Here is an 8,738-nt window from a genome sequence, read left to right on the forward strand (position 1 = left end):
ACCAGCCTGGCCAACATGGTGAAACCCCACCTTAAAAAAAAAAAAAAAATCTAAGCCCACCCGCTGCCTCCACCGTGCGCTGCTCTTCTAAAATGGCCGCTGCTACCAGTGTGACTGCCGCCTGGGGTCAGGCGAAAGGTAAAAAGATCACCGATTGGCCGGGCGCGGTGGCTCACCCCTGTATTCCCAGAACTTTGGGAGTCCAAGGCGGGCGGATCGCGAGGTCGGAAGATCGAGACTATCCCAACACGGTGAAACCCTGTTGCTACTAAAAATACAAAAAATTAGCCAGGCGTGGTGGCGCATGCCTGTAATCCCAGCTACTTGGGAGGCTGAGACAGAAGAATCGCTTGAACCCGGGAGGCAGAGGTTGCGGTGAGCCAAGATCACGCCACTGCACTTCAGCCTGGGCAACGAGGGTAAAAAAACACCATCTCAAAAAAAGGAAAAAAAAAAGCTGAGCCCACTCCCTTGGCAGCGCGCTGCTCTTCTAAGATGGCCGCCGCTACCGGTGTGATGCCCACCTCAGGTCAAGCGGAAGGTAAAAAGATCACCGATCCCGCCGGGCACGGTGGCTCACGCCTGTAATCCCAGCACTTTGGGAGGTCGAGGCGGGTGGATCGCGAGGTCAGGAGATCAAGACTATCCTGGCTAACTCAGTGAAACCCCGTCCGTGCTAAAAATACAAAAAAATTAGCCAGGCATGGTGGCTCATGCCTGTAATTCCAGCTACTCGGGAGGCTGAGGCAGGAGAATCACTTGAACCCGGGAGGCGGAGGTTGCGGTGAGCCGAGATCGCGCTGTTGCACTCCAGCCTGGGGACAAGAGTGAAACGCCATCTCAAAAAAAAAAAAAAGCTGAGCCCACTCACTGCCTCAGCAGCGCGCTGCTCTTCTAAGATGGCCGCCGCTACCAGCGTGATGGCCACCTCGGGTCAGGTAGAAGGTAAAGAGATCACTGATCTGGCTGGGTGCGGTGGCTCATGCCTGTAATCTCAGCACTTTGGGAGGCCGAGGCGGGCGGATGGAAAGGTCAGGAGATCGAGACTATACTGACTAACACGATGAAACCCGTCTCTAATGAAAATACAAAAATTTATCCGGGCGTGGTGGCGCACGCCTGTAATCCCAAATCACTTGAATATGGAAGGCGGAAGTTGCTGTGAGCCGAGATCGCGCCATTGCACTCCAGCCTGGGCAACAAGAACAAAACTCCATCTCAAGGAAAAAAAAAAACTGAGCCCACTCACTGCCTCGGCGGCTCGCTGCTCTTCTAAGATGGCTGCCGCTACCTGTGATGGCGGCCTCGGGTCAGGAGGAAGGTAAAAAGATCACAGATCACCCCGTAATCCCAGCATTTTGGGAGGTTGAGGCAGGCGGATCGCGAGATCAGGAGATCGAGACTATCCTGGCTAACACGGTGAAACCCTGTCTCTACTAAAAATACAAAAAATTAGCTGGGCGTGGTGTTGGGCACCTATAGTCCCAGCTACCCGGGAGGCTGAGGGAAAAGAATCCCTTGAACCGGGGGAGGTGGAGGTTGCAGTGAGCCGAGATCACACCATTGCACTCCAGCCTGGGGCACAAGAGTAAAACGCGGTCTCAAAAAAAAAAAAAAGGATCACTGATCTGCGGGCCATGGATCTGAAGTATGAGCTGAAGCAGTGGAACTCAGATATCACCCGAGTCAAGATCATGCTCATCTCCCAACTCAAGCAGGCTATTGAAGAGGAAGTAGGCAATCCAGATAATATTGAATTAACTGTTTCAACTAACACTCCTAACAAGAAACCAATTAAAGGCAAAGGTAAAAAACAAGAAGCAGCAAATGAGCTGAGTGGAGATGCTTCTGTGGAAGACGATGCTTTTATCAACGGCTATATTGGAGACTCAAGAGGCACATGAGCAAGATGGAAATGATGAACTAAAGGACCCTGAAGAATTTGGTGAAAATGAAGAAGAAAATGTGCATTCCAAGGAATTACTCTCTGTAGTAGAAAACAACAGAGCTCATGAATAGAGGCATAAGCAATAGAAGATATAGAAAAAGAAGACATTGAAAGTCAGGTCTTTAGCCATTTTTTTAAACATGACAAAGATAAATTGTTTTGTTTTGTTTTTCTTGAGACAGAGTCTCACTCCATCACCAGGCGCCAAGCTGGAGTGCAGTGGAACGACCTCGGCTCACTGCAACCTTCGCCTCCCGGGTTCAAGCAATTCTCCTGTCTCAGCCTCCAAAGTAGCTGGGACTACAGGCATGCGCCACCACACCTGGCTATTTTTTTTGTATTTTTAGTAGAGACGGGGTTTCACCATGTTTGCCAGGATGGTCTCAATCTCTTGACCTCATGATCCGCCCGCCTCAGCCCCCCAAAGTGCTGGGATTACAGGCATGAGCCACTGTGCCCAGCCAATAAATTTTTAAATAATAAAAATTATTTTTTCCTAGTTCAAAAAAAAAGCTAACAATGGTTATCTCTGCTAGCCAGATCACAGAACACTTTTACTTTCTGCATAATACACCTCAATTGCATTTTCATTATTTTTACAACAGACATGTATTACTTTTGTAGCCAGAACACAAACCAAAAAGCTTACTGTCCTCCTGGAGTTAGACCTGGATTCAAATGTCACTTTTCCACTTACTAACAAGGAGAAATAACTTACATTCTGTAATCCCTAGTATCCCTCAACTGGAAAATGGGAATGGTAACAGCAACTACCTTATAAAGTCATTTTGAGAATTAAAAGAGAAACTGCTTGGTAGAAGTCTCTGGCTGTCTCCAAAAGACTGAGCTAATTATCTGCTATAGTGTGGGCTGTGATGATTTTATTATTATAATCTAGTATAAGCCAGAGATTTTAACTAGTATTTTCAGTCTCTTTTCAAATACTAGCCTACATGTTCTAAGAGTAAATCTGGAGCTTCCATCTGCATAGGCAGGTATCTTGATGAAGCCATCATAAGTTGAAAATATCGTTAAAATCAAAAATGCATTTTTTTAAAGACAAAGTGTTGCTCTTGTTGCCTAAACTGGAGTGCAATGGTAAGATCTCAGCTCACTGCAACCGCTGCCTTTCAAGTAGCTGGGATTACAGGTGCACACCACCACGCCCAGCTAATTTTTTGTGTTTTTAATAGAAACAGGGTTTCACCATGTTAGCCAGGCTGATCTCAAACTTCTGACCTCAGGTGATCTGCTCGTCTCGGCCTCCCAAAGTGCTGGGATTACGGGCGTGAGGCACCTTGCCCAGTGAAAATGCATTTTAATACACCTAACCTACCAAACACCATAGCTCAGCCTACCCTACCTTACCTTAAATGTGTTCCAAACACATTAGCCTACAGTTGAGCAAAATCACCTAAGACAAAGACCATTTTATAAAGCGATGAATCTCTCCTATAATTTACAATTGTACTGAGAGTGAAAAAACAAAACAGTTGTATGTGTAAGTATAGTTTTTACTGAGTGCTGTTGCTTTCACAAGTTAAAAAATCTACAGTCTAGTCTGAGTCTACGGACTCAGAAAAATTCTCTTGTAGGCAAATTAATGACCCTACTAAGTATAAACTTCAAGTTAAATCATTCCACGTCACAGTACTAAGAATACTAAAGAATTTACACATGTAAAAACAAATCGGAGAGGCGCAATGGCTCTTTGGGAGACTGAGACAAGCGGATCACCCGAGGTCAGAAGTTTGAGACCAGCCTGCCCAACATGGCAAAACACCGTCTCCACTAAAAATACAAAAAATTAGCCAGCCATGGTGGCAGGTACCTGCAATCCCAGTTACTCAGGAGGCTGAGAGAGGAGAATGGCTTGAACCCAGGAGGCGGTTGCAGTGAGCCGAGATCGCATCACTACACTCCAGCCTGGGTAACAAGAGCGAGAAACTCCATCTCAAAAAACGAATCACGCCTATAGTCACTTATTCCATTAGGCTATTCTAAATACTGACTTTGTGTATAAACAAAAAATGTAATTTTAAGTTGAATAATTTAAAGCCACACAGCAGTCTTATTATTTATGGCTGCATTTGTTAACAACAGTTTTGATCCTTAAACCATCTGTATCAAAATTCCTCCATTCAGAGACTGATTCACTATGGGAAACATCCTGGAGTTCTACCAGAACCTAATTTTAAAAAGATCCCCCAGTGATTTTTATGCACTAAATTTTAAATCACTGCTGTACCATAAGGATGCCTTAGCCAGATTTTAAAATTTGCATTCTGGATAATGCATTACAATGTCCTTGCATGAAATGAAAATAATGCATATTCACTTGGCACAACTGGGAAAAAGGCAACTTTGACACACACACAAAAATACAGACTCTCAAAAGCCACCTGGTAATGGCGGACACTTCCTCTGAATTAAGCAGTTAAGTATTAATTTATCTCAGGAGAGCATGGCAACTCTATTCTGTATTACTTCCTTTCTCCAAAATCCTTTGCTCTTCTGTTCTATGCAACAATTAGAACTCCAATGCACAATATGCAACATAACAGGAATTACTGAGAAGAAAAGTACCAGCAACTGGTAGTACTTAAAACCCAGCAAGCCTCTCAAATAGGAATAACTTGCTGACAAGTAAAGTGCCTCAAATATTTAAATGTTTGAGTTTAGGCTCGGCACAGTAGCTCACGCCTGTAATCCCAATACTTAGGGAGGCTGAGGCAGGCAGATCCCTTGAGGTCAGGAGTTCGAGACCAGCGTGGCCAACTTGGTGAAACCCGTCTCCATAAAAATACAAAAATTAGCCAGGTGTGGTGGTGACCACCTGTAATCCTAGCTACTTGGGAAGGTGAGGCAGAAGAGTGCTTGAACCCAGGAGGTGGAGGCTGCAGTGAGCCGAGAGCCGAGAGCCTCAGAACCACTCACTCCAGCCTGGGCAACGGAGTGAGACTTGTCTCAAAAAATAAATAAATAAAATAAGATAAATAAATAAATGCTTGCTAGGAGATAGCTGATCATAAGAATTTACTCTTTTAAATCTTGAGATTGGGAACATTTTGAACTTGGGAAGGAGCAACTAGAGATTTCTTTATCAAAAACAACGAAGGCCAGTTATAATCGATGTAGAAAAAAGATCCCTGATTTTTAACTAAAAGCCTAATAAAGAATAAATTAGTACTACTACAACACGCAGGCTTCAACTAATTCGATGGCCTAAATCAATTCTAGCCTCTTACATTTTTCAGACTATTTTAACCTAATATAGATTTATAGTTGACCTTCCCTTTTTAACATTAACACCCCCCCCACTACAAGTCAAAAAGTCAGATAAGCCCTGAGCGGACCCAATATTCCTTGCTATTATAAAGACATACTGGAAGAAAGCATAAACAGGCACAAAAGCATAATCTTAAAAAACTAAAACACAAAAATAACAAGCAAACCACACTTGTAACCTAGTGGCAGGACTGAATTCTTAGGGATTATCTCAATCTTTTTTTTTTTTTTTTTTTTTTGAGACGGAGTCTCGCTCTGTCGCCAGGCTGGAGTGCAGTGGTGCGATCTGAGCTCACTGCAATCTCCGTCTCCCGGGTTGAAGCGATTTTTCTGCCTCAGCCTCCAGAGTAGCTGGGACTACAGGCGCGCGCCACCACACCCAGGTAATTTTTGTATTTTTAGTATAGGCGAGGTTTCACCATGTTGGCCAGGATGGTCTGAATCTCTTGACAAAGTGCTGGGATTACAGGCGTGAGCCACCACGCCCGGCTGAATTCAATCTTTTGAGCCCCCCACCCCCTTCTCAGCGGGGTAACTTCAGCCTCCAATGGCTCTCTAGCAACCCATCTGGCTGACTAGCGAACGCAGAGGAAAACGCAAAAGTAAAGGAACCAAAGCAGGAAAGAGGGTCTCTTCCCGAGAAAAAGGACGGAATCCTGAAATGAAAGAAAACGAACAGCACGAAAAGGAAGAAACCTCGAAAAATTACGCCAGAGTGGGGACTACCAAGGAGGAAGGGGAAGTAGATTAGAAAAAAAGAGGGGGTTGGGGGAAGGAAGGGGCAAATGACTTGCATTACACAAGCATTTCTTGTCCCTAGTGGAATGGACAGAAGTAGATAGAGAGATAAGGAAATAACTGGAGAAATACTGAGTGAAGAAGGGATTAAGAAAGCCAGGGACTAATGCTGATTTCTCTCATGTGTCCGACATTTCTGAAAGTCAACAGCATCAAGAAGAGATACACCTCAAATGCACTTCAGTCCCCTGCAAACTGCACTTTCAGAGCGTTTGAAGCCAGCCTTGAAAAACTTTCCAAACAAGCCATAACTCATATGTGGTTTACAATCACAGAGAGGGCGCGCTGCAAATGAAAATTACCAGCTCCCGCTCTCGCCGCAATCTTTCCTCGGTGCAGTCCAACCTGCTGCTACTTAATTTTTCAAATAGTTTTTTTTTTTTACTGTCAGAATAAAGACATCTCCCCCGTCTCCGGCAGCGAACGTTCTACCCCACAGTGGATTCCCGCACAAAATTAAGCCCAAAGACGCCAAGAGATGGTGACGTGGTTGCCGTGCAGGTCGGAGGCGCATCAATCACCACAGCTGCAGCCCACACCGAGTCCCCCGCCGCCGGAATCCGGCGGACTGACTCAGTCGGCGTTCTGCCCGTCCGGGTTTCCCGGGCCCGTTCCGTGCAAACCCATCCGACGAAGGCGGGGGACTTCACCAGGGAGCCCCGACCTCTACCCCCGGGCTCCTGGACACTGCACAGACAGAGCCGAGAGCCGGAGGAGGACGTTCCCCAGGAAGGAAGCGCCCCAAAAGGGGAAACGCAGAGTCCAGAGCCTGGGGCATTCCGCTCCGCGTCCCGAGCCTCGCCGCCCCGACCCGAACCCAGGGGCTGGTCCCAGTCCCGGTTCCCCCAGGGCCCACTCCCGTCGCAGAGCGGAGAGGAAGAGACACCGGAGCGGCGCCGAGCGCAGCCGCCCGCACTCACCGTGGCGCAGCTAGTCCGCTCCGCGTCCGGCCTGACCCTCCTCAACGCTGCAAGCGGCCGCCGACCCCGAGGCTGCTCCGCGAGGGCAGCGCTTGCTCCCGCCGCCGTCACGGCCACAGACACAGAAACAGCCTCAGCCACAGCCACAGCCGCCGCCGCCCGGTCGCCGAAGCAGCACAGCACCCTCGCTTCCGCTCCCCGTGGGTGTCCCGCGAGAACTTCTCCACGAGGCCCCGCCCCGCCCCGCCCCGCCCCCGCGAGACTTCCCCCGGCGGAAAACGCCCAAAGCGCAAGCGCTCCTCCTGGGCCGGGCTCCGGCAGGTAGTGACTAGCTAGGTCTTAGGGCGCCTGCGCCAGACCGCCCGCAGCAGGTGGCCTCGTCACGGCTCCGCCCCTGGGTCGCCCTAACCCTCTCGGTGCCAGAGCGGGTAAATAACAGCTTAGCCCAAAAGGAATAAATTCTTCCCCCGTCTAATCACTTTCTTTTCTCCTCTACCAAACCAAGGCAATTGGATATGGATGAGGGCTGGGGGAGGAAGAGAGCTTCCAGCATGAAGCACTCCAGACAGAGGACAAGGTCTTGAAATATTTGAGAATCCCGTCCGTACAAACTCTGCAATGTTGAATGATTGGTGGGTTTGTTTGCTCATTGATTTAATTATGTGCCTGATATAGGCTGAACACTGTGCAGGGTATAGAACAGAAATCCTGGTCCTTAAGGAATTTACGGTCTAGGGAAGCAGAGAAAAATAAACAAATAATGCCATAAGTACTGTTATTATTATTTGGAGTTTGCTGAGGAAGCTAAAAAGATGGAAGAGGAATGGCTACTCTGCCCATTGCAGAAGAGCCTTTACAGAGGTGATGCGGTGATGTCTGAGCTGACTCTTGGGGGATGAGTAGGAGTTTGCCAGGCAGAGAAGCCGGAGTAAGGGCATTTCAGGGAAAGGGAATGGCACGTAAGTACAGAGGCTAAGTACAGCGGAACGGAGGCGTGAAAGTCGTGTTCTGTGCAGTGCTAAGTAGTTCAATTCCTGTATGAGGCCAGTGAATATGGGGAGTGGCAGAAGATGAGGCTTGGAGAAATAATTCTTGTTTTTCAGTTATCAAAGCTCTTTCCAATTAAAGGATAGAACAGAACACACCTAATGTTAATGTGCCTTCTGGAAGCCAACAAAATAGCTTTGAGATGAGAATAACCAAGCATCTGATTGTATAGAGAAAACAAGCCCATTGAAACACAGAAAATGAAATGTTCTTTCACTAAGTATTTATTGAGCATCACCTGTATGCAAGGGGCTTTGCAGGGTAAATGACCAACCAGATAAAGCCTCTGCTTTCAGTGCTTTGTAATCTAGAGTTTCCTAGTCCGAAAGACAAGCAGTTGACCCCAAGTGCCACTGAACTACACGTAGGGATGGCTGAGGAGGGAACAAGTACTTGGTGCTAAGCTAATCGAGAAGGACTTGGTTTGAAAGGCAAAGTGATAGCAGGGAGGAAAGAGGGAAAAAATTCTGCCAATTTTTTTGTGTATGTCGGGGGGCGGGGGAACAGAGTCTTGCACTGTTGCCCAGGCTGGAGATGCAGTGGCATGATCTCGGCTCACTGCAACCTTCGACTGCTGGATTCAAGAGATTGTCCCCGCTTGAGCCCAGGAGTTCTGGGCTGTAGTGCACTATGCCAATCGGGTGTCCGCACTAAGTTCGGCATCAATATAGTGATCTCCCGGGAGCGGGGGACCACAAAGTTGCCTAAGGAGGGGAGAACCAGCCCAGGTAGGAAAC

The 8,738-nt window shown here is 47.4% G+C and overlaps 1 protein-coding gene across 1 annotated transcript in view; it reads right to left on the minus strand.

Annotated features, from left to right (window-relative positions):
- GRB2 (growth factor receptor bound protein 2) overlaps positions 1 to 7,176 on the minus strand; it is an 81,599-nt gene extending 74,423 nt beyond the window's left edge. The window contains exon 1 of the mRNA XM_017535740.1: positions 6,955 to 7,176. The gene's annotated coding sequence lies outside the window, so the exon portion shown is untranslated. The remainder of the gene's footprint in view (positions 1 to 6,954) is intronic.
- Between the last annotated feature and the right edge of the window lie 1,562 nt (positions 7,177 to 8,738).

The sequence above is a fragment of the Cebus imitator genome, unplaced genomic scaffold (assembly GCF_001604975.1).
Source record: "Cebus imitator isolate Cc_AM_T3 unplaced genomic scaffold, Cebus_imitator-1.0 Scaffold93, whole genome shotgun sequence".
NCBI lineage: Eukaryota > Metazoa > Chordata > Mammalia > Primates > Cebidae > Cebus > Cebus imitator.